We start from the raw sequence: 24,600 nt of genomic DNA on the forward strand, positions 1-24,600 counted from the left end.
TATATGAAATATTGGTGGTCTCCGAACTGTCCTGGCACTAGTGGGTGTGATTTCGTATGCAAATGAGCATATAGTGAGGTCCTAGGTGAAACCTACATCAAATCCAGGGACCACATGGGTCCAGTCAGTCTCAGCCAGCTTGGTCTACACCCTAGTTTTGCAACGTCTTAGCCCACAGTCTCAAGTCATGTAAATCTGCTGCCTAGAATTTGTTATCCTGTGACCACTCTGTACTATTCCTGTCTCAAATCTACTTGTAAATATTCAAACGATCTTTGACTTGGGCATTCCACCTTGGCTTAGTTCACAGTGCTGCCTGCGTTATAATTCAATATACGGCACGATGACCCAGGCGTTTGTTAAACACCTCACATAAGGTGTATCCCAGGTATTTGTGTCAAATGTGGAGTATTTTGGTTTTGTCTTTGCAGAATATAAAATACGAACATGAGGTCAGCACTGAGGCCTGGAGAAGGCTGTGCGGGAGATGACGTTGTCCAGCGCCACGCGTGAGAGTGTCCCATTGTCTCTTCTGGGGCAGCATATTTTTCTACAATACTGAATTTGGAGGAAAAAAACCAAGATTCACGAAACTGGACAACTGTGTTTACAACATTACCAGCGATAAACCGTGATCACTGGTTTGCATTCCTGGGAGGACCGCAGCATTCCAAGACAGGCGAGGCTGCGATTCTGACCCGGACGGCGGGTGTGCAGGCATCCGAGCCGCCCCTGCAGCTTCATAAACACGGTTTCCCTCTGATACCGAAGGGCCTCCGATTTCAAGGGGACTGCCAGATCACAAGGGCAAGGATGTGAGGGAACCGGTTTACACTGCAATCCTACACGTTCCAGGCTGCGAATCAAAAGCCATTATTTGAAGAAGGGCGCGCAGGCTCCGCCGGCCGCCGACAGCGCGCTCGGTCACGGACGGTGCGGCCCCGCCTCCCTGGGAGAGAACAGACGGGGCGGGGGGAGGGAGAGGCCGACGTCACTTCCCCGCCGACTCCGGCCGCGGTCGCTCGGCTGAGTGGCGGAGGAGCAGGCGGGCCTGGGAAGGCGCTGACGATGACGTCACGGAGGGGGCGGCCTCTATGCAGATGAGGCGGCGCAGGGGCTGCTGCTCGGCCACCCGCTGCTTCCCGCCGTGGGAGTTCCCCGCGTGGGAGCGAGTCTTGGACCGCGGGTCGGCCCCGAGGGTCCCAGCTGCGTGTGCGGGCGAGGAGGGCCGGGGGTGCGGCGCCCGCGGCAAGTGACCGTGCGTGTCAAGGGCGAGGCGCGTGAGGCCTTGTCGGGGCGGAGGCGTGTGTCCTCATACTTACCTGGCAGGGGAGATACCATGATCACGAAGGTGGTTTTCCCAGGGCGAGGCTTATCCATTGCACTCCGGATGTGCTGACCCCTGCGATTTCCCCAAATGTGGGAAACTCGACTGCATAATTTGTGGTAGTGGGGGACTGCGTTCGCGCTTTCCCCTGGCCTTTCGAGGTTTATAAAAGAAGAAGACTTTCTGTTGTTGGAGGTTATTGGAGGTTAGTGTTTTTACTGCTTTTGCTTAAATGTTTTGGGCCAGAATGAAGTAAATTAAAGGGATTTTTTGGGATTTCTTTTTTTCTGGTGTTTTCCCTGTGTTTTGTGTTCTACTACATGACAGTATCTAAGAAGCAAGTTCTTTCATTCTTCGGTAGAATGTGGTGTGTGCTGTTGTTTCGCTTCTCTTCGTCTCTGGCAGAGCTGAGTTCTGGGCCACGCTGTTTATGTAGAGATTGTTCTGTGGACCTGGAGGCCAGCCTTGAGGTTGGTCAGCCCTCTAGCCTAGATAACTTAAGAGGAAAAACAAGATCTTGTGCCTTATTACTATTATTATTTCATTACTTAAGCTTTATTATTTATTTATTTAGAGACAGTCTGGCATGATCTCTCAGTTCACTGCAAGTTCAGCTCCGACATTCAAGCCATTTTCCTGCCTCAGCCTCCAAGAGTAGCTGCGATCATAGGTGCATGCCACCGTGTCCAGCTAATTTTTATATTTTTAGTAGGGAGGCCGTTTCACCATATTTGCCAGGCTGGTCTCGAACTCCTGAATTCGAATGATACGCCTGTCTCAGCCTCCCAAAGGGCTGGGATTACAGGCATGAGCCACCTCGCCCAGCATATTTATGCTTTAAATGGGACATTTCATGAGGGAAAAATTTTCTTGTTGAATTTCTAACATGAAAAAATAATAGATTTAGCTGTAAATTAAATTAATGGTCTTGATAGTTTGGTACAACAAAAGAAAGTTGATAGCAGAGAGGAATCTGATGCTTTTGAACAATTTTAATAATGTAAATATTTAATATATAAAGACATCAGAAAGTTCATTACATTTTTTTAAAAATAATCAGTGTGATTCGGCTGGGTGTGGTGGCTGACGCCTGTAATCCAAGCACTTTGGAGGCCAAGGCGGGTGGATCACCTGAGGTTGGGAGATCCAGACCAGCCTGACCAACGAGGTGAAACCCCGTCTTAAAAAAAAAAAAAAAAAAAAAAAAATCAGTGTGAGTCTTTTGACAAATTAGAATGGTTTAATAATCTTGGTTATGCTGGGTGTGGTGGCTCACACCTGTAATCCCAGCACTTTTGGAGGTCGAGCCAGGGGGATCACGAGGTCAGCAGTTTGAGACCAGCCTGGCCAACATGGTGAAACCCCATCTCTACTAAAAATGCAAAATTAGCCGGCCATGGTGGCGTGCACCTGTAATCCCAGCTACTTGGGAGGCTGAGGCAGGAGCACTGCTTGAACCCAGGAGGCAGAGGTTGCAGTGAGTAAAAATTACATCACTGCACTCCAGCCTGGGTGACGGAGGGAGACTCCGTCTTGAAAAATCATCATCATCATCATCATCATCTTGGCCTAAAAACTGTTACATACTATATTTTATTTCAGATTTTATTATAAGGTAGAAAATAGTGGTAGTATAATAGTCTGGTACATACAAGACTTAGGTTTATTTTGGCCTGAAAATCTTAAGGCTGGGTGTGGTGGCTCATACCCATAATCCCAGCACTTTGGGAGGCCAAGATGGGCAGATCATAGGAGGCCAGGAGTTCGAGACCCAGCCTGACCAACATGGTGAAACCACGACTCTACTAAAATACAAAAATTAGCAGGGCATGGTGGTGCGTACCTGTAGTCCCAGCTACTCCGGAGGCTGAGACACAAGAATTACTTGAACCCAGGAGGCAGGTTTGCAGTTAGCCAGGATCATGCCATTGCATTTCAGCCTGGGTGACAGAGGGAAACTCTGTTTCAAAAAGAAAAAGAAAGAAAGAAAAGAAAGTTTTAATTAAATAATTAAATTGAACTTCCTAAATTTCTTGTGCTTGTTGTACTGGTCAAAGAAGCAAACATTACTGCCAATATCTATTTAAATGTACAAACAATTAGTTAGACCTGGCTCCGTGGCTCACGCCTGTATCCGAGCACTTTGGGAGGCCGAGGCGGGTGGATCACTTGAGGTCAGAAGTTTTGAGACCAGCCTGGCCAATGTGGTGAAACCCTGTCTCTACCAAAAATACAAAAAATTACCCAGTCATGGTGGTGAGCGCCTGTAGTCCCAGCTACTCAGAAGGTTGAGGCAGGAGAATTGCTTGAACCAGGGAGGCAGAGGTTGCAGTGAGCCAGGATCACTACACTGCATTCCAGCCTGAGCAAGAGCAAGACTCGGTTTCAAAAAAATAAAAAGGGGATAAAAAATTAAAATAATATGTTCAGAAAATTAAATATCTAACAATGAAAAGGAGGCCTAGCATGCATGACAACTACATTTTGCTCCTAACCCTTCCTACCCTGTAGTGGTGTCTTTTAGGCTAACTGCTTTCCCTTATTTCTGCACATAGGCCAAGCTGTCTATCAGAGGGATTTAGTTTATAGTTTAACTTTAAGGCACAGACGATGATAATCCCTTCCCGGCTGGGCACGGTGGCTCACGCCCGTAATCCCAACACTTTGAGAGGCTGCGGTGGGTGGATCACGAGGTCAAGAGACTGAGACCATCCTGACCAACATGGTGAAACCCTGTCTGTACTAAAAATACAAAAATTAGCTAGGCATGGTGGCACACGCCTGTAGTCCCAGTTACTTGGGAGGCTGAGGCAGGAGAATTGCTTGACCCTGGGAGGGGGAGGTTGCAGTGAGCCAAGATTGAGCCATTGCACTCCAGCCTGGTGACAGAGTGAGACTCTGTTTAAAAAAAAAAAAAAAAAAAAACCCTTCCTGAAACTAACTTCTGAGAAGATAAAGAGGTTGTATACACAAGAAACAGTGTTAGCTGAAGATTTATAAGAGCATTGTGACCTGGCAGAGGACAAAGAATTTTCACCACCCCCTTGGGCTCTCACTGCAGCCCTTAAGCCTGTCATTATCCGACCCCTTCACCTCAACCTCCTTCTTCCTCCTTCCCTAACATACAAGGGGCCTGAAATCCGTATTAACTTAAGTTGGTTCTTTAGGATATTAGTTCACCATCTGCTCAGTTTGGCGGCTCTCTGGAATACAGTCACCTTCTCTGTTCCCACACTTTGTCTCTCGACTTGCTGGCTGTAATGCAGCAAGAGATATGAGCTTTGGACTCACTTATAAATTAAGTCAGTAATATCTATAGAAGGGAGTTAATTTTTATGATTCTATAAATCAGAAGACTCAATCACTCCACTTAGGGTGCCTGGGTAAATATTTTTAGATATCATCCAATATATAACACTATCATTCTCTATTACTATATGTCAGCTCAATTTATAATTTCAAGATATATAGTTAATTTAAAAATTCATGACGAATATGAAATGCAGTTGATAATTTTGATTGCCTTTGGTTGTCTCTTACTTCATTAATTCACTTGGAGAATGCCGTTGCTTGCTGGGTTCAGATAGATTTCTGTATGTTGTAGGTATGCCGCTGGTGCTGTGGGTATTCTCATGTGTTCTCTGTTGTTTTTTTTTTTTTTAAAGACGGGGTGTCACCGTCTTTAAAAAAAATGTTGGTCAGGCTGGTCTTGAACTCCGGACCTCAGGTGATGCAACCGCCTTGGCCTCCAAAGTGCTTGGATTACAGGCGTGAGCCACCACACCCGGCCATGTGTTCTCTTAACTCTTGGGAATTTTGTAAATGTTCACTCAAGTTGTTTGTTTGTTTGTTTGTTTGTTTGAGACGGAGTTTCGCTCTTGTTACCCAGGCTGGAGTGCAATGGCGCGATCTCGGCTCACCACAACCTCCGCCTCCTGGGTTCAGGCAATTCTCCTGCCTCAGCCTCCTGAGTAGCTGGGATTACAGGCACGCACCACCATGCCCAGCTAATTTTTTTATTTTTAGTAGAGACGGGGTTTCACCATGTTGCCCAGGATGGTCTCGATCTCTTGACCTCGTGATCCACCTGCCTTGGCCTCCCAAAGTGCTGGGATTACAGGTTTGAGCCACCGCGCCTGGCCCTTTGTTGTTTTTAATATTTTGACATTTTTAAATAATATGCCTTGGTATTCTGCACCTCCTAGCTTCTCAAACACTCTCAGATGCTCTCAAACGGCCACCTTCGTTCTTTGTTACATACTGAAGTTTTTATTTGCTACTAGCTTTTTAATCAGAGCTACCATCAAAAGCCAACTTTGCAAAGATAGAATGTCATGAAAACAATGTGCATAATGTAATGCTGGCGGATTTTAATTAGATCTCAATAAACTTGACTGTTTTTTGTTTTGAGATGGAGTCTCACTCTGTCGCCCAGTCTGGAGTGCAGTGGCGCTATCTCGACTCACTGCAACCTCCACCTCCTGGGTTCATGCAATACTCCTGCCTCAGCCTCCTGAGTAGCTGGGATTACAGGTGTGTGCCACCATGGCCGGCTAATTTTTTTTTGTATTTTTAGTAGAGATGGGGTTTCACCATGTTGGTCAGGCTAGTCTCAAACTCCTGACCTTGTGATCCACCCACCTGGACCTCCCAAAGTGCTGGGATTACAGGCAGGAGCCACTGCACCCAGCTAAACTTGACTTTGAAAAAAGACCCACATTCCCAAACAGAAGCCGGGGAGCGGTGGACCAGGCACCCCGACCTCCTGAAAGGCTCCTGCGGAGGCACAGGCGGAACCTTCTGGAAGTGAGCACTGGAATCTCCTACTTATTTCTGGCAGAAGTATAAATAATTCAAAAACTTTGGAAAGTTGGTTGGCAGTATCCTGCAATGACAAAGCACCAAGTAGGCACTGGTGGTTTCGCTTTATGTAGTATGCCTTTTTGAACATTCAAACTTAGCTTTTCATTTGTGACGAACTCCTGTTAGTTCTTAACCCAGAAGAAAAGAAGTGATCTGCTCCCGCTGACCCATTCAGGTGCTCCAAGTGACCGGGGACTCTGCAGAGGTAACAGGGACACTACTCACCATGCAAAGGCAGCCTCACAGGGCACTCTCCATCGGGAGAACATCTTTATGAACCCCCTTTCCTGCTCTTCTGGGATGGTATATGTGGGACGGGTCCCCCGTGGCATATGCACTCTGTGGCCACCTAGTGGTTAGAAACAGTGGGAGCCACTGAGAGAGAGAGAGAAATGACTCCGGTGACATCTGTAGGATGACTTCATAAACAGCACACTGTGACCAAAACACATCTCGGGCCTTGGTCATCTTTGAAAAGCTCTGGATTGTGGGAAATGAAGCTTCAAATTCTGAGCAGGCTGTGAAAAAACAACCGCCTTTAGAAACACCAGCTGGGTTTCTGTGCAACACTTATGAATCGTCCTCTTGTAAATATCCAAGAAACTCGATCCGCCTAACCAGAAAAAGTCATGAGCAGAATGGAGAAAATGGGGATCTTTTTGAAATGCCTAAAATAATGTATTAGTGTGGACAATCAGAAATATTTGGTTTTAGGCCGGGCATGGTGGCCCACGCCTGTAATTCCAGCACTTCTGGAGGGCGAGGTGGGTGGATCATTTGAGGTCAGGAGTCCAGACCAGCCTGGCAACATGGTGAAACCCCATCTCTACTAAAAATACAAAAAGTAACCAGGCAGTGGTGACGCATGCCTGTAATCCTAGCTACCTGAGAGGCTGAGGCAGGACAATCACTTGAGCCTGGGAGGCAAAGGCTGCAGTGAGCCAAGATCACATCACTGCCCTCCAGGCTAGATGACACAGTGAGACCCTGACTCAAAAAAAAAAAAAAAAAAAAAAAAAAAATTGGTTTTAGAACCAGACAAATTAAATGGGAGACTTACTTCCAATGATACCTAGAAATTTCTAAAAGAAATTCTGAGAAAATTGCCTCCATTGGGGAGTAAACCGAAGGCGGTCAGCAGACTTTTTCTGACTTGAAAAATACTGAGGAGGCTTTGCCTCTTTCGCCTCCACCAGCTCCTTCTCCTCCGGCCCCTGCACCTGCACAGTCTCCCTCACCTGAGCCCTCCTGTCCTCTTGCCTCTTCTTCCATCACCGTCACCTGAGGAGAGTCCCCAGGGCCGTGGCCCCTTCCCTGAAACTTCTGTTCTGACAGCCCCTTTCAAGGTAATTCACACAGGAAGAGGGGAGCCTACCACTGTGTATTCCGCTTCACCATAATGTGAATTAAGAATATTATATAAGACTTCCCTGGTCTAAATGTAAATACATTTTCCCCTTCTGTTTCTAAAGCAGGCTCCAAGATCCTATAGGGTTTGGGAGAAAATTTGACTTAACTGTTGAAACCTTTGAGCCCAAATATTCTGACCTTCATCAATTAATTCACGTGCAATGTAAGAAGGCAAGACCACTAAACTGGATACAAAAGGCAAAATGGAAGGATTTTCAAAAACAGGCTGCAGAAGAACATGAAAGGGTCTGCATTTTGGCCAAATACCTCCGTGTTGCCCTTCCCCACGTCCTTCCTAAAAATGTAGATTGGGGGATAATTCAGCAATGTACTGAAAGCCAGACAAATCTGTCTTTCTTACTTAAAATGGTTTGAGAGCCAGGTGTGGTGGCTCATGCCTGTAATCTAGCATTTTAGGAGGCCGAGGTGGGTGGATCACTTGAGGTTAGGAGTTCAAGACCAGCCTGGTCAACATGGTGAAACCCGATAGCTACTAAAAATACAAAAATTTGCCAGGTGGCTGAAGCAAAAGAATCGCTTGAACCCAGGAGGGAGAGGTTGCAGTGAGCCGAGACCCTGCCACTGCAATCCAGTCTGGGAGATGGAGTGAGACTCTGTCTCAAAAAAAAAAAAAAGAAAGAAAAAGAAAAAGAAAAACCAAACAAAAACAACAACAAAAACACATTATCTAAACAGTTTGAGTGGTTTGAGAACCCGTGTCTTTACTGGGGCAGGGTCCCACTCTGCCTTCCAGGTTGGAATGCAATGGCAGGATCATGGCCCGGCCCAGCCTCGATCTCTCGAGCTCAAGTGATCCTCCCACCTCAGCCTTTGCCGTAGCTGCTGTGACCACAGGTGTGCGCCACCACGCCTGGCTACATTTTTGTTTTTGTTTTTTTTTGTAGAGACGAGGATTCTCTCCTCTCTCGTCTGTGACCCAGGCTTGTCTTGAACTCCTGGGCACAAGCGATTTTCTTGTCCGAGCCTCCCAAAATGCTGGGATGACAGATGTGAGCCACCGCATTCGACAGAGAATTCTTTCTTTTTTATTTTTTTCAATAAATACATGCTGATTTATTACAGGTATAAGATGGTCTCTTGGGGGATAAATTCAAGAAGAGTTGAGAATGTTTTTATTCGTTTATGATGTCCCTTTCCAGGAAGAGAGGACAACAAGATTTAGGACAAGCTGAAATCATCCCCTATTAAAAAAAAAAAAGTCACCCCCAAGTAGTCCCGGACAAGGAGGCAGAATAAAAGCTATATATCTGCAGTGATTCCTAATTGTTTTTGAACACAGAAGCTTGGGAAGGGGTTTCCGGCAGTTTCCTGAGGAAGGCACGACTTCCAGATAGTGTCGGGGAAGGGTCCTGTGCAGGCTGGCCCCTCAGCCCACAGATGCCAAAATGATGTCTACTACAGCTCCTCCAAACTTCTGGCTGTCGCCTGCGTTGTCACTGTGTCCAAAAGCAGCAGCTGAGAGTGCACTAGGATGTCACGACCACCGTGGAACACACCAGCCAGGAGCAACATGTGGGTGTTCTTGTCATCCAGCAGCTTGTCTGACCTCTCACAAGGGTGCATTCCCAAGAACTTCACCATGTTATCCACAGCCTCTCCGAGTGTCTTGATGGTAGACAAGGTGAACATTTCCTCCTTCCCAAATTCATCCCCTACCTCACCCTAGGCTGCTTCGAAGTTCAGTTGCATGACCTTTTGAATGTGATCAGCGACAGTAACTTCAGCTCTTCCAGCACATACTCATCCTCGCAGCCTTCATCGTCGGTCTCCCCAGTGTGGGAGCACAGTCCTTGACAGTGAGCTTCAGCATGCAGCTGAATGTGCAGGCCACAGCTGGGGGGTCTCCTTTGGGCTGTGCCGACAGCGTGTAGCAGGTCCCAGGCTGGTTGGAGGGCAAGCTCTGGGCAGGCACGTAACAGAGCCCCTCACAGGCTCAGTGGGCTCATCTGCACTGCGGCATTCTCCGGGGTCTGGTCACTGAGTGTGTTCGTGCAGTCACACAAACACCGTGTGATCGGTGAAGGTGTGCTTGGTGCAGCCGATGACATACTCGGTCTCTGACTCGGTGAGGGCCACGGACTCAGGCGAGGACTGGAAGGGGGGGCCCAGGTCCCTGGAACTCTGGCACTGCTGCCAACTGCTCCTGGAAGATCTCCTGTAGCTGCCACTTTCTCAGGGTGTCTGACTGCGGTGACGGGGGTGCCTTCCATTCTCTGCTCTGCCACGGGCGCTGTGGCCAGGGGCACAGACTTGAGGTCAAAAGGTTTTTCTGATGGTTCTAGAGTGTACTGAGGCTGAGCCCTCTCCAGACCAGGGACAGACACAGTCAGACCATTTAGGACATAGCCCACATTGAGGGCCTTCTGCTTTGCTCCAGGACTTTTGGACAAGGTGGCTCGGTCCCTTATTTCATTGTCATCATCCATCACATACCTCTGCAGCAACACCACGATACTGGGTAACATCTCTTCATTCTGGGCTCCAGACTTGGCCGGAGCACTCTCAGCACCTGCCCGGACCTCCTCATGCTCCACTTGGTGCTTTGAGGGTTGGTGGTCTTGGGCCCCTCCAGGCCCAGGAGATGCAGAATACGGGTGACCAGCTCTGGGACCTCGCAGTCCTCAATGAACTCGCACAGATGTGACAGCCCCGTCTCCTTGCCCTCTGAGTTCTCAGTGATGCTGACGACGCCGTCCCCAGTGACGCGCTTGTACTCACAGCCACCCTCTTCCCACAGCACGGTGAGCAGAGAGTTCATGAGGATGGCGTGTTTGCGAGGATACTTCTGACACGGGGCACTGACGGCCTGGACAACCACCACGTTGAGTTCATCCGAGATCTCTGACGCGAAGGAGGACGCCTGCTTCATAAGGCGGTCGATGCTGCTCTCACTGCCTGTCTTAAGGAGGGTGGTGGCGGCCAGCGTGGCAGTGCTGTGGTGTGAATCTGTGACCAGGTTCTCCAGATCCAGACTGCAGGCTGTCACAGCTGACGGCTGCTTCATGGCAACCTTACTGGGGGTGCGAACAGCCGCACAATGGAGAGTAGGCTTGGGTGAGCTGCGGAACAGCCGGAGCACTGGCACGGCCGGGGCAGCTCCTTGGCACTGCAGCCTGGCAGGTTGACGATGGCCGACGCAGCTTCGCCCACCACCATCCCATGCCTGTTGCACAAGCAGCGCTGGATGAAGTCAAACTGGACTGTCACGGCTGCCATCCTCCTCCTCCAGCTGCTTGCTGGCCACCTGGATCATCACGCAGTAGGCAACGGAAGACTTAAGGCCATGCCGGTGACCTTGCTGATCATCTTATTGACCGCCAGCTGGTCATTCTTACACACCAGGGCTGGTACAGGAGCCCTAGTATGTGGTGCTGGACCGTGATGTTATCACTGGATGCCACCTCCTGAGCCTCATTCACCCAGCACTTGACCAGCAGGTGCAAGGAAGACACAGGGCAGAGCTGCAGACATGGGCACCTTGCCTACAATGGCCTGTTTCATGCAGCGCTCAGTAGCCGGCAGCATGGTGCTGTCGGTGATCCGGCAGAGGGCTCGCACGGCTGGGCCCTGATAGTTGTCTCCTTTCCCAGTCACGTCTTTTATTAGCTGCTGGTGACAATGATGACATCCTCTGCGATGCGAGACATCTCCTTGATGGTCAAGTAGCACATCCGACAGAGTGTGAGATCATTGGACTGAAAGAGCTTGGTCATGGCAAAGAAGGCTTCGGTCGCCTCCGTGGGTCTCCAGATGCTCCCCACGGCTTATGAGATAAAGGATCTCGGTGAGGATGTGGGCACATTTCCGAGGGTCGATGGGAGTTTCATTAAATGCACGGGCCTCTTGGAGGATGGCTCTGTTCTCAAGGTGCTGGAGTGGGTTGGAGCCTCCACTTGAGTCCTCGTCCTTCTTGTGGCATTTCTTCAATGTGGTAGAGCCAGTGGGATGCAGCAGCAATGCAATGCTTGCGGGGTGCGGCTCAGAGAGGCGGGCAACAGTGGTTCTGCAGGGACCCCCGATGGAGGATTCTTTAAACAGTACCTGAAATGGCCGACACTAGCCTTTAAGAGCACCAGAATGATTCCCTTATAAATTGTGCTTTTCTCAGTGGCTTAAATACTTAGTTACCTTAGTGAAAGACACTAGCTCAGGCCAGGCACAGTCGTTTATACCTGCAATCCCAACACTGAGGGACACCGGACACTGAGGTGGGTGGGTCCCCGAAGCCTAGGAGTTTGACACCAACCTGGGCAACACGATGAAACCCTGTCTCTACAAAAAGAAAAAAGCAAAAGAAAAAGAAGAAAAACAAATTAGCAAGGTAGTAGAAATGTAATGCACGCAAGAATGATAATCATGAAGACAATCTGTATTCCAGAAGAGTAGGGAGCCTGTCCATTAGGAAGCCAACCGAAACCTCAAATCCCAGTTCACCAGTTCACACCCCAGGGTGCGGCGTCACACGCCGGTAGTCCCGGCTACTCGGGAGAATGAGTAACAGGATGGCTTGAGTTCGTGAGGTCAAGGCAGAAGTCAACCCTGGTCATGCTACTGCAGTCCAGCCTAGGTGACAGTGAGACCCCGTCTCAAAAACAAACACGCAAAATGCACAGAAACAAACAGCAACAACTTCAGAGTGTCACCTCAGTCTGACATGACTGTTGAACACCACTGTGCTGTTGGGAAATTAAAAGGAACACACTCCCTCCTGCTGTCAACCTGCCCTCCTGCTCTAGCGTGTCTGACCCATGGGCTAAAATGCCCAAGAGCTGATGTACTCAAATGATAATACACTTTCCTGTTCTGCACCTGCATTTATGTTGTCTGGAGGAGATCACCATCCAGTTCCTATAAATGTCTGAGGGCATGGAGTGAAGAAGGGCAGTGTCTTTTAGGATATCTGAACACAGATATGGCTCTGAAGAAACCCAACACTGGGCGAGTTCCTCAAACTTTTCACTAGGCCCGACCACCACTCTATTTTAGATAGAGATTCTATTGGGGCAAAACCTGAGAATTATCTGCCTGGCCATCAGGAAGATAATCCGTTGCATTTTTGTGGGGAGAACACTTCTGCTTGAAGGGAGCGTTTCTTCCCAGGATTACAAATCTTTCTGTAACCTTAGGGAACATTGCTGATGAAAACCAGGCATGGTGGCTCTGGCCTGTTATCCCAGTGACTCGGGGGCTGAGGTGGGGGAATCACTTCAGCCCAGGAGTTCGAGGCTGCAGTCAGCTGTGATGGTGCCGTTGCACTCCAGCCTGGGCCACAGAGTCAGATGCTGTCTCTGAAAGAAAAAGAAAAAGAGAGGAAAATATCGCTGATAAAACTGTGGCCTCTTTTGCAGCCCAGCAGAGAGCTATTCACTGGCTAAGGTTGTACTAGATAATCGTGTCGCTTTAGTGATATATTCCGCTGAGCAGGGAGATGTACGTGGTGGCTGACACCTTCTGTTGCACATACGTCAATAATTCCCATGAAGTAGAACCTTCTCTTGGAAAAAATCAGAAAGAAGCCAGTTGGCTACGAGAACTCCCTGAAGAGGAACTGGGATTTGATGTTTTCCCTGCCGTTTTCAGCTGCTGCCTAATGGAGAGCGTCCCTTCCTGTTCTGGCACACAGATTCTCTTCGTGATTATCATCGTTGTGTGCGTTAGATTTCTACTACTCAAGTTGTTAATGTTAGGTGTTTCTCATTGCTAACTTGTAAGAAACTAAATTCGTGATACTCTGAAGACTAGAGACGTTTCAACAAGTGACAGCAACTATGGAATTGACCGAGATCTCTCTCTCTCTCTTTTTTCCATTCCGTGATGACACCAATTCAGCTGCTGGGCGCTGTTAAAACTTCATCAGCGAGGACGCCTTTCCTCCGCAGCCCCCGGTGCGGGACAGGACTAGCTGGGAATGAGCCTTTCTGGCAAAGAGAAACGCCTTGGCCCTGCTTCGGATCGTCAGCACTTTCAAGAAGTTTTCATCTAAAGGGAGAATGAGGAAAGAGGAGAAATTCTGTGTGAGGAATGAGCCTGTCCAAATTCTCAGGCCCACAGAGGGATGACGCTGAGACAGCAGCCGCGCTCCGCTTTCTTTTAGTACAATACCGTATTTGAAAACAAAAACGACCCGAACTACAAGGGTCACGAAATTGGACAGTTCTCTTGACGACGCTACTGCTGGTAAAATCAGGAAGGACGGCTGGTGCGCAGCCATCTGAGCAGCCCCTGGTTTCACAGACACGGCTTCTCTGACAGCCAAGGGCTTCCCATTTCAGGCGCCATGCCAGCTCGCAAAGAGAACCGTGTTCGAAAGGACCCGGTGTTCTGTGATCCGAAACGCTCTAGTCTGCAAATTAAAAGCCATTCTTTGAGGATGGTGCACAGGCCTCCAGCTGGGCGCCACAGGGCAGAGGTCGAGCAAGCGCTTCTTTGAGGGAGACCAGCTGCGGGGTCTCGGCGCACCGGCCCAGAGGACAAGGGCGGGAGGGAAAGGAGGGAGGGAGAGGCCGACGTCACTTCCCCGCCGGCTCCGGCCGCGGTCGCTCGGCTGAGTGGCGGAGGAGCGGGCGGGCCTGGGAAGGCGCTGACGGTGACGTCACGGAGGGGGCGGCCTCTATGCAGATGAGGCGGCGCAGGGGCTGCTGCTCGGCCACCCGCTGCTTCCCGCCGTGGGAGTTCCCCGCGTGGGAGCGAGTCCGGGACCATGGGTCGGCCCCGAGGGTCCCAGCTGTGTGTTCGGGCTCGGAGGGCCGGGGGTGCGGCGCCCGCGGCAAGTGACCGTGCGTGTCAAGGGCGAGGCGCGTGAGGCCTTGTCGGGGCGGGGGCGCGTGTCCTCATACTTACCTGGCAGGGGAGATACCATGATCACGAAGGTGGTTTTCCCAGGGCGAGGCTTATCCATTGCACTCCGGATGTGCTGACCCCTGCGATTTCCCCAAATGTGGGAAACTCGACTGCATAATTTGTGGTAGCGGGGGACTGCGTTCGCGCTTTCCCCTGGTCTTTTGTGGTACCGAAAGATAGAAATGTGGGTAGCTAGTGTTTTTTTTGTTTCATTTTCTGTGCTTTGATTTTCTACGGGGGAAAGCTAGGAAGAGACAACGGTTAATATCGTTGTCTATTTTTCGGGAAAACGAACGTAAGAGTGTTTGGCTGTCGATGACCACTCAGGTCCAAAGAAGCTCAGCTTTAGAACGCAGAGGACGCCCACGGAGTGTTCAGGACACCGCGAGTGGAAGCCGTGTGCCCTGCGGACTGATGCAGTTGGATGAAGACGAGCCATTTACTTCCAACGCCAGCAGCCGACATTGCCTTGCTCAAATATAATATTTAGGAACCAAAACCAAAAGCAACTTGATAAGCAAACAGGTTTTGAGAATGTTTAAGAAATGTCCCTCTTCCCGGGACCGTCATCACTAACGTATGCTCCGGATTCCTGATGGAGAAGCTTCTGAACAAACAGCCGCCCACCAATCCCGTGGCTAAGAACTGCTTGGATATTGGTTTCCAGGCCCATCAAACATACCGAGGTTCTGACAAAGACGTGGGCTTCTGTCTGCCTTTGGGAAGGCTGATTCCTCAGGTTAAAAACATTTTTTAAATTTTTCTTCTTGAAAGCTTAGTCAGGGTGTCCCTCTCTGCCAGAAAGGCTCATTCCTGGATAGTCCTGTCCCACGTTGGGGACAGGGGAGGAAAGCAGCCACCTCTCTGAGGAATTTTTAAGAGTGCCTAAAAGTCCAGTGGAAAGGTCGTTACGACCAGGTGTGGTGGCTCACACCTGTCATCCCAGCACCTCCCAAGGCCAAGGTGGGTGGATCGCCTGAGTCCAGGAGTTCCAGACCAGCCTGGGCAACGTGGCAAAACCCCACCTCTACTAAAAATATAAAAATGAACCAGGCGTGGTGGTCTGTGCCTGTAATTCCAGCTACTTAGGAGACTGAGGCATGAGAATCATTATAACCTGGGAGGTGGAGTTTGCAGTGAGCTGATTGTGCCACTGACCTCCAGCCTGTGACAAAGTGAGACTCAAAAAAAAAAAAAAAAAAAAAAGGCCAGAGAGAAAGACCTGTTAAGTTTCCAGCTGCTGTGACTCATTGAACCATCTCTTGTCTTGAGAATACCACGAAACTAGTTTTCTCACAAGCAATGAGAAATAGACCGTGGATGGCAATCTTCTCAAGAGAATATAAATAAAGGCTGCTGCAGAACACGTAATGAAACGTAATTCGAGTACATCAGTTTTTTATGCATTTAACTGTCAGAGGTCAGGAATTTAAAGCAAAAAGGCAGGTTAGATTCTCATAGCAAGAAGGAGTGTTTCATTTTTAATTTTCCAAGAGTATGACGGTATTTTTCACAGTTCGGTCAAAAGCATCTAACGCAACAGCAGATCATAGTATAGAAATACTAAATAGCTTCATAGTTACTGGGAAACAAGCGCTTAGCTGTCATTATCACTGCGAAAGGCCAGGGGAAAGCGCGAACGCAGTCCCCCACTACCACAAATTATGCAGTCGAGTTTCCCACATTTGGGGAAATCGCAGGGGTCAGCACATCCGGAGTGCAATGGATAAGCCTCGCCCTGGGAAAACCACCTTCGTGATCATGGTATCTCCCCTGCCAGGTAAGTATGAGGACACGCGCCCCCGCCCCGACAAGGCCTCACGCGCCTCGCCCTTGACACGCACGGTCACTTGCCGCGGGCGCCGCACCCCCGGCCCTCCCAGCCCGGACACACAGCTGGGACCCTCGGGGCCGATCCGCGGTCCCGGACTCGCTCCGACGCGGGGAACTCCCACGGCGGGAAGCAGCAGGTGGCCGAGCAGCAGCCCCTGCGCCGCCTCATCTGCATAGAGGCCGCCCCCTCCGTGACGTCACCGTCAGCGCCTTCCCAGGCCCGCCCGCTCCTCCGCCACTCAGCCGAGCGACCGCGGCCGGAGCCGGCGGGGAAGTGACGTCGGCCTCTCCCTCCCCCCGCCCCGTCTGTTCTCTCCCAGGGAGGCGGGGCCGCACCGTCCGTGACCGAGCGCGCTGTCGGCGGCCGGCGGAGCCTGCGCGCCCTTCTTCAAATAATGGCTTTTGATTCGCAGCCTGGAACGTGTAGGATCGCAGTGTAAACCGGTTCTTTTCACATACGGTTAAGCTGGAGACGCAGCATTCCGCTTGAAATGGAAAGTCCTCCAATATCACAGAGAACCGTGTCGTTTCAACAAGCAACCAGCCAACCACGAGCACAGAAGGAAACCGCTGCAAACCCTACCGCCTTCGCCTTGATCTGATGTGTGTTTCCCTTTAGAGCATTCCTTTAGAACAGTGTCTCTGCGATCGGAGTTGAGGAATTCCATTTTTGTTTCTGTCTTACTGTCTTCAGTTAAGTTCATGCACTATTAAATGAAGTATTAGTAAAATAAGTCTAAGCTCAATTTTACAAAAAACATGTTTATGTATGGCCTTTATTGATTTTTCTTCTGCGGGGGCGGGCAGGGGACAGTCTAGCTGGAACATACGTTCTTCTCTCTGCAGATACACCAGAAGAACACGACTCCATCGGCGTCGCCCCAATGTTAACACAAGTGATTTTGAACTTAAGGTGATCAGAAATCGTACATATCTGTACTTTTTCTCTACTGGTGGTATGGTCTATGCTAAGCATGTATGATTTAAAAAGAGAGTAACTTTAAAATGGTTTGGAAGAAAAATATGTACGTGTGTGAATAGTACTTAATTCTAGGTGGTGGAAATATGGGCGCCTGGTTGTCTTCTCCTTTCTGTATCGTTTATATTTTTAAATGGGAAACTCAGTGACCTGGAAGTGAAAGAACAGATCAGCTGTGGAAGGGGTGTGGGGCGGGTGAGAGGAAAATGTGAAGGGGAGGACGAACCCCGCTCTGGCGGGAGCGTTTTTAAGTTGAAGGTTTCTGGGGGGCGTTTGTTGGGAGAAGAAGCATATGGGGGAGGCAGGAGAATCGCGAAAATATTTAGACGGTGTACTCCCTGTCGTACCGTTCCTCCTCCTTTAGTGTTTCTCAAAAGAAATACACTTACATTTCTCTTCAAGCATATGTGCTGTTTATGGTTTGTTTTTTTTTTTTATTAATGTAACTGGTGGGTTTATCTTGGTGCTGCCCCAGAAAAGTCAATGGAGCTGAGAACAGCCGCTTCCTGCAATAGAGACAGGATCTAACGCATGCAGAGCCAGCTAAGCAACAGGACAGAGGTTCATTATTACTCAAATCTGTCTCCCCTCAAATTCAGGGACTAGATGTTTTTAAAAGACAGTTTGGCCGGCAGAGGGCTAGGGAGTGGGGAAAGCTGATTGGTTGGGTTGGGGATGAAATCACAGGGAGTTGGAGCTTGTCTTCTTGCACTGAGTCAGTCCCTGGGTTGGGGCCACAGGACCAGATGAGCCAGTTCACCTGTCTGGGTGGCACCAGCTAGTTCATCATAAGGCAGGTTCTGAAAAACACCTTGAACACCAATCTTAGGTTTTATACAAATGATGTTATTTATAGGCACAACTGGGGAGCTTAGGAATCGTGTGGCTTCTGGCTGCATGGCTCCTGAGCCATAATTCTCAGTCTTGTGGCTAATTTTTTGGCTTTGCTAAGGAGCTCTGATGCCCAAGAAAGGAAGGAGTCTGTCTCAGGAAGGGTCCGTTATCATCTTTGTTTCAGACTTAGACTTGGAAGTAAATTTCTCCCATATTTAGCCTGGCCTATGCCCAGGAATAGCCAAGGGCAGGTTGGAGGTTAGAAGCAAGTGCAGTGCTCAGGGTCACGTAGCCGGGGAAGGAGGATTTGAAAGTAGGAATTTGAACTGAAGGCAGCCTGGCTCCACGTTCTCAGAACCACTGCGTTTATACTGCTCCTGACGAAAGTGCCCTTGCAAAAACTATGACAGTGAGAAAAACCTGACGCAGGACAAGTGTGACTGTCAGAGAAATCTGAGCTGAGTGACCCTGAGCAGGTTACTTAACATCGCTGCATCCCAGTCCTCTCCTGTGGAAGATGAAGATGATGGTGCGACCTTGGCCTGTAAGGACTAAATAATCACACACACTCATCAGCTGTGCCTGCCATGTGGCACTGTGCATATCAGGCACGGTCACCGAGTGTGGATCTGTTACTCATTTGCATGTTAGCTCTTGTAGTTTCCTGCAGCAGTGCGCAAAGAGCAGATGTGGCCGGTTGCCAGGGCTCATGTCTGTAATCCCAGCAATTTGGGAGGCCAAGGTGGGTGGAGAACCTGAGGTCGGGAGCCCGAGACTAGCCTGGCCATCATGGCCAAACTCCGTGTCCACTAAAAATACAAAAATTAGCCCCCCATTGTGGTGCATCTGTAATCCCAGCTACTCGAGAGGCTGAGGCAGAAGAATCACTTGAACCGAGAAGGCAGAGGTTGCAGTGAGCTGTGATTGCACCACTATCACTATAGCCTGGGTGATAGAGCGAGACTCCACCTCCAAAACAACAAACAGAAAGAGCAGATGTGATGAAAACCGGTTGTGTTGAAGTCACAGCAGTGATACTTTCCAGTGGCTGCGCACCCTCCCAGGGAGACTTCGGCAGTCCTCTCACCAGCAGTGATCTCCTGGGTGGGAGGTCCCAGGAAGGGCCCTCAATCTTCAGCAGGTTTGACCCTCAAGGAGCTTCAGGGAATGAGCTATGGAAGTGTTTCTCTGGCTTGCACGGTGGCTCACGCCTGTAATCCCAGCACTTTGAGAGGCCAAGGTGGGAGGATCACCTGAGGTCAGGAGTTCAACACCAGCCTGACGAACATGGAGAAACCCCATCTCTACTAGAAATACGAAATTAGCTGGGCATGGTGGTGCGTGCCTATAATCCCAGCTACCTGGGAGGCTGAGGCAGGAGAATCACTTGAACCCGGGAGGTGGAGGTTGCGGTGAGCCGAGATCACACCATTGCCCTTTAGCCTGGGCAACAAGAGTGAAACTCAGCCTCAAAAAACAAAACCAAACCCTATTTCTCTCTGTGAGGAACGAGGTCTTTATTAGGTCATCTGTTCAGCTCATCCAAAGGGGATTAGTGATTCAGTTTCTTGCTTCAAATCAGCCTCAGTAAACTTTTTATAGCTTTAAAGTGGAAGACATTTGAACACTTACGGGAGGAAACAGGACTTTTCCTCACGCAGCCGAGGGTCACCGCTGAGGCCTTTACGGCAAAGTCAGACCAGCAAGAGAACAGCACACCTAGTTATTTAATGTAAGTTTCACGTGACGGGAGCGCCTTCCAAAGGAAACGAAGGCCCATGGAAACAACTCAACCTCAGGGTTTTTTCCTGTTTTTCCCCTTTAACAGTAGGTTAGATGAAGAGTGGAGAGTCATAGAAAAGTGTGATGGAATGAAAGGAGTATGATCTAATGGTAATAAACTGGGGAAACATAGCAGGCCTATGTGTTCAGACTCTTCTCTGTGGCCCTGTATCTTCAGACACAACGACGCACCTTTCCTCTGGGTACAGAGAGGGCACCTCTCACATGAGAGCCTTATGATCGGCTTCAGGGAAGAAGGGCAGGCGGAGGGTGACAGTGGCCTTCCTGCTTCTGCTGTTTTCTCAAATTCCTTTAGTATAAAATATTTAAGAGCCCAAGGTGTTATATTTTGGAGCAGTGTGTCCTGAACCCCATCACTCACATGCTACGCAACCCAGAGTCTTTGAGGAGTGATACATGTGACTATAAAATATTTCAATGCAAAATACAAACGATGGCTGGGCACGCAGGCCAGCACTTAATCCCAGACTATGGGAGGCCCAGGCAGGTAGATCATTTGAGTCCAGGAGTTCGAGGCCAGCCTGGCCAACTTGGCAAAACCCCCATCGCTACAAAATCTACACAAATTAGCCGTACACCGTGTCGTACACCTGTGATCCCAGCTACTTGAGGAGGGTGGGCTGAGGATCAACTTAAAAAGTAAAATCAAAAATTTTTTCCCTTTAGGGCCGGGCGCGGTGGCTCAGCCTGTAATCCCAGCACTTTGGGAGGCCGAGGCGGGTGGGTCACGAGGTCAAGAGATCGAGACCATCCCGGTCAACATGGTGAAACCCCGTCTCTACGAAAAATACAAGAAATTAGCTGGGCATGGTGGCGCGTGCCTGTAATCCCAGCTACTCAGGAGGCTGAGGCAGGAGAATTGCCTGAACCCAGGAGGCGGAGGTAGCGGTGAGCCGAGATCGCGCCATTGCACTCCAGCCTGGGTAACAAGAGCGAAACTCCGTCTCAAAAAAAAAAAAAAAAAAAAAAAAAATTCCCTTTAACTTTAGACAGGTGAAGCAGTGGGAATGGAGAAGGAACAAAGAAATCTGTCAGGAACTGAGATCAGTTGTTTGCAAACACGAGCGATCTGCATGCACTGCACGCTGTCGTGAAAGCCTCAGGTGCTGCAGAGCTGGTGGTGAGCAGCAGCAGTGAGGCAGCGTCCGGGCCCCGCGCTTCTCTCTGGGATAACAACGCTCAATGCGCCTGCTCCTCTGGCTGTGCGATTTTCCACCCCAGGCCCTCCAGTCCAGCCTGCAAGGGGAAACGGAGCGCGTGTTTTCGCTCCTGCGTCCACTCCAGGGAGCCAACAAGGCCCCTCTCTCCCACCGCCCACCGCACCTCCCCACACCCTCCAAACTGACCCCTCAAGGACTGTGGCGTTTTTCAGTCTTCTGTAACTGCTGAAAATTCTCATATTTTCAAAATAAAATCAGAGCGATGGTCCTGAGCGCCTGGAGGGACGTCTTAGCTTCCTCTCAACACCCGCTCATGAGCCCCATCCCAAGTGTTCTGCCGCGCAGAAGAAAACATTTTTGCATCTGTCTGGTCCTAAGGCGTCGTCTTCTCCTTGGGGCGGGGTCCTGGCCGGTGGAGGGGGAGCCCCCACCCCGACCGACACTCATCCCTCTGGGCTGCTCAGCCTCCGCTTCCCTGCGGCCCTGCGGGAGCTCCTTCCAGGCTGCGGAGGAGCAGGACCAGGGCTCCCAGTCCGCGAGCTTAAGAGGCCGCTGCGCGGATTTCTCTTTCGGGCTGAGCTCTTGGGACCAAACAATGAGATTTCCAGACTCAGTTTCCAAAGCTTAGTGAAACAGCGACAAAGAGCCCGCAGTAGAGACGTGGGAGCTAGAAATTCGGCATAAAATCAGAATATGAAGAACAGTAAATTAACATTCGGAATAGGATGGGCCATCTGAATAAACAGTGCTACTCCCAAGTTAGGTCTCCAGCCATGGACCCTACACCCAGACGCCATCACCAGCGACTGACTGAGCTAACCCATCACAATTTCATGCCACCATTCCTTAGCAAAGAGACAATGGGTGCCACTTAGAGATTTTCTGGGTGAAAGGCGTCTCCTGGGGTAGGATTGAGGCGAGGCAGCCATTTTAGTGGCGGAGACCGCTCACCCCAAAACCCAGGGTCACGGGGTGGGGCTTCCTGCGTTGCTGGGGCGCTGGCTCTCCCATTGCATGGGGCCAGGAGGCCCGCTCAGGACGGGGACGCTCCAGGCTTGGTGACTCCGATTGGATGTTTCGGCAATTTCCCTGTGGACCAGGCCACTGTGAGAACCCAGTTTTGGGGACCCGGTCCCCTGAGGGATAGGAGAGCGCAAGTGACATCACCGGGGACGCAATTCGAGACGGGAGCAGGAGGGACGCGGGGACTTGCAGCAGCCCGCGCCCTGCGGGGAACCCTCCTGAGACCCAAACCTTTCCCTCCTCTGACCCCGGCCTTGGAACAAAGGGCAAACGGAATCCACACCCCTTTCACTTTATCCTTGAGGCGGGAGTTTGCCTCCTGGATCGCCTTCCTGCTCCCGTGTAAAAGGCTGCCTCTGTGCACAGCGCCCGACAAGGTCCCACCGAGATTTGAACTCGGATCGCTGGATTCAGAGTCCAGAGTGCTCACCATTACACCATGGAACCGCCCGTCGGGGGCGCCCGAGGTGACTGGCCTTTGCAAGTGAACTCTCAGCTCCAGCGTCACCACAATGTCCTTCGCGGCTGTTTCCTTCTGGACACACAGGACCCGAGGACCTTTCAACTGCAATGGGGGGTCGCCCCAGACTTGCGTCTCTGCTCTTCCCTTTAGGTTTCTATCTCGGAGAATGAGACGAAGCCCCTTTTGGGATGAGGAACCCGGAAGAGCGATACTTAGGCCTCCGCAAAAGCCGCCGGTTCTCCCAGTCCCAGAGTTTCCCGCCCCGGGGTAAAGACTCTGCCAAGCCCCCTCCCCGCTGGGGTTTCTTTTCTTAGCAACTGCCGTCTTCCCTTTGTGCACGGAGCACTGCGGGCCGTTTCCAGAACGGGATTGGGAGTGTGCTGGGGTTTCTGCTCTCCTTCCGCCTTCTCCTCCTCCTCTCTCTCCTCCCGCTTCTCCTCCTCCTGTCACTCCACTTCCGACCCCCCTCCTGCTCCCTGTCTCCCCCACGGCCCCCCACGCCCGTTTCCCCACCCCCTCCAGCTCTCCGTCCCTCCTGCCTCCTCCTCCTCCTCCGCTCCTTCTGGCCACCCTTCCTCCTCCTTGTCGAGGCTCCCACCCTACCCACCACCGGCCTCCCACGCAGCCTGCACTCCGAAAAATGCCCACCGCGGTCCGAGAGGAGGTGGAGGAGGACGTTTCTAGCCAGGACATTTGGGGGATCTTCACTGGTGAGTGCGAGTACAGCGACACCAACAGAGGCGATGAACGTCAGCCAGTCCTCAAGGCCTGGGCCGGACGGCAGATCCAAAGCCACCCCACACCTGGGGTCCTGTCCCCATTCCAGAAAGCCGAATCCAGTTGCCGAAGTCCGAGGAAACTGACAGCAGCGGGAGCCCTTTTCTTGCACGTCGGTTCCAAGTGGACGGATCACGGTTTGTCCTTTCAGCCACCGCGAGGTCAACACACAGGGATTTGCATCTCCCAGGACTCAGCCAGTGCCCTGGACGCCTGGCTAGGGCCTGTGCGGAGAAGAGCTCGGCGTGGGCCCGTGTCCACCTAGGCAGAGGCTCCTGGGGATGTGGGCGCTCACCGAGAGATGGCCCCTTCCATCGTCCTGGGGCCGCGTGGAGCCTCCGCACTGCACCTCTCGGCCTTCACCCGGGGATGCCGCCAGCTCCGGCTGCTCAGGGCTCCAGTGAGGCCTCCAGGGCTCTGAGTTTTGAATCGTCCTATTTGGTGCCCCAAGAGCCGCCTCCCACAAAGTGAGCAGACGTGAAGAGCCGCCAGATCCAAAAGGCGCAATCACAAGACATTGCCAGCCAGATAGGACAGAGTCTCCTCTCTATTGTGATTTAGATTCAAAGGGAAGATGTCATGGTCCCTAAACATCACAGCGTGACCAGGGCATGGCACCCACGGCCTGCAGCGCCCTTACCACTGGTTAGGTGTAAGTTGTTTTACTTAAGCAGGCAAGTGTTCTCTTCTAGATGTTTCCTCAGTGGCTAGATCTGCGCCCCCAGCCACCGTCTCTGTCTCTGTCTCTCTCTCTCTCTCTGTCTCTCTGTCTCTCTCTCTGTCTCTCTGTCTGTCTCTGTCTCTCTCTGTTTCTCTCTCTGTCTCTCTCTCTGTCTCCGTCTCTCTCTGTCTCTCTCTCTGTCTCTCTCTCTGTCTCTCTCCCTCTCTTTGTCTCTGTCTCTCTCTCTGTCTCTGTCTCTCTCTGTCTCTCTGTCTCTCTCTGTCTCTGTCTCTCTGTCTCTCCCTCTCTCTCTCTCTGTCTCTCTCTCTGTCTCTCCCTCTCTCTCCCTCCTGAGCCCCCTCATTCTCTACCCACATTTATTTTCTCTGTTTCCGCTCTGCTGCCCCACTGCCACCTGCTTTCTCCTCTTCAGCTTTCGTGGTTCCTCCCTTGCCTTCCCACTGGCACCCCCAAACTAACGCTGCCGCACTGTCCTGGGTGGAGAGATGCGTGTGATTGTGGCTGGTGCCCTCCAGACATGTCCAGGGTGGGGAAACATGGAGCAGCTGGCAGTATGATGGTTTGAAAGAATGGCCACTTTCAAAA

The 24,600-nt window shown here is 50.8% G+C and overlaps 1 long non-coding RNA gene, 4 other non-coding genes and 1 pseudogene across 5 annotated transcripts; 3 read left to right on the forward strand and 3 right to left on the reverse strand.

Annotated features, from left to right (window-relative positions):
* Positions 1-1,098: 1,098 nt before the first annotated feature.
* Positions 1,099-16,225, forward strand: LOC141582315 (uncharacterized). Its single transcript, XR_012515181.1, has 2 exons — positions 1,099-1,532; positions 13,451-16,225. It is a non-coding gene; the product is annotated as an uncharacterized LOC141582315 (long non-coding RNA).
* Positions 1,315-1,478, forward strand: LOC120360277 (U1 spliceosomal RNA). Its single transcript, XR_005576846.1, has one exon. It is a non-coding gene; the product is annotated as a U1 spliceosomal RNA (small nuclear RNA).
* Positions 8,729-13,456, reverse strand: LOC141582314 (coatomer subunit gamma-1-like; annotated as a pseudogene).
* On the forward strand, positions 14,454-14,617 carry LOC120360276 (U1 spliceosomal RNA). The gene has a single exon (XR_005576845.2). It is a non-coding gene; the product is annotated as a U1 spliceosomal RNA (small nuclear RNA).
* LOC141582358 (U1 spliceosomal RNA) lies at positions 16,086-16,249 on the reverse strand. Its single transcript, XR_012515224.1, has one exon. It is a non-coding gene; the product is annotated as a U1 spliceosomal RNA (small nuclear RNA).
* A 6,219-nt stretch (positions 16,250-22,468) lies between these two features.
* TRNAQ-CUG (transfer RNA glutamine (anticodon CUG)) lies at positions 22,469-22,540 on the reverse strand. Its single transcript has one exon. It is a non-coding gene; the product is annotated as a tRNA-Gln (tRNA).
* Between the last annotated feature and the right edge of the window lie 2,060 nt (positions 22,541-24,600).

The sequence above is a fragment of the Saimiri boliviensis genome, chromosome 19, assembly GCF_048565385.1.
Source record: "Saimiri boliviensis isolate mSaiBol1 chromosome 19, mSaiBol1.pri, whole genome shotgun sequence".
NCBI classification, from domain to species: Eukaryota; Metazoa; Chordata; class Mammalia; order Primates; family Cebidae; genus Saimiri; species Saimiri boliviensis.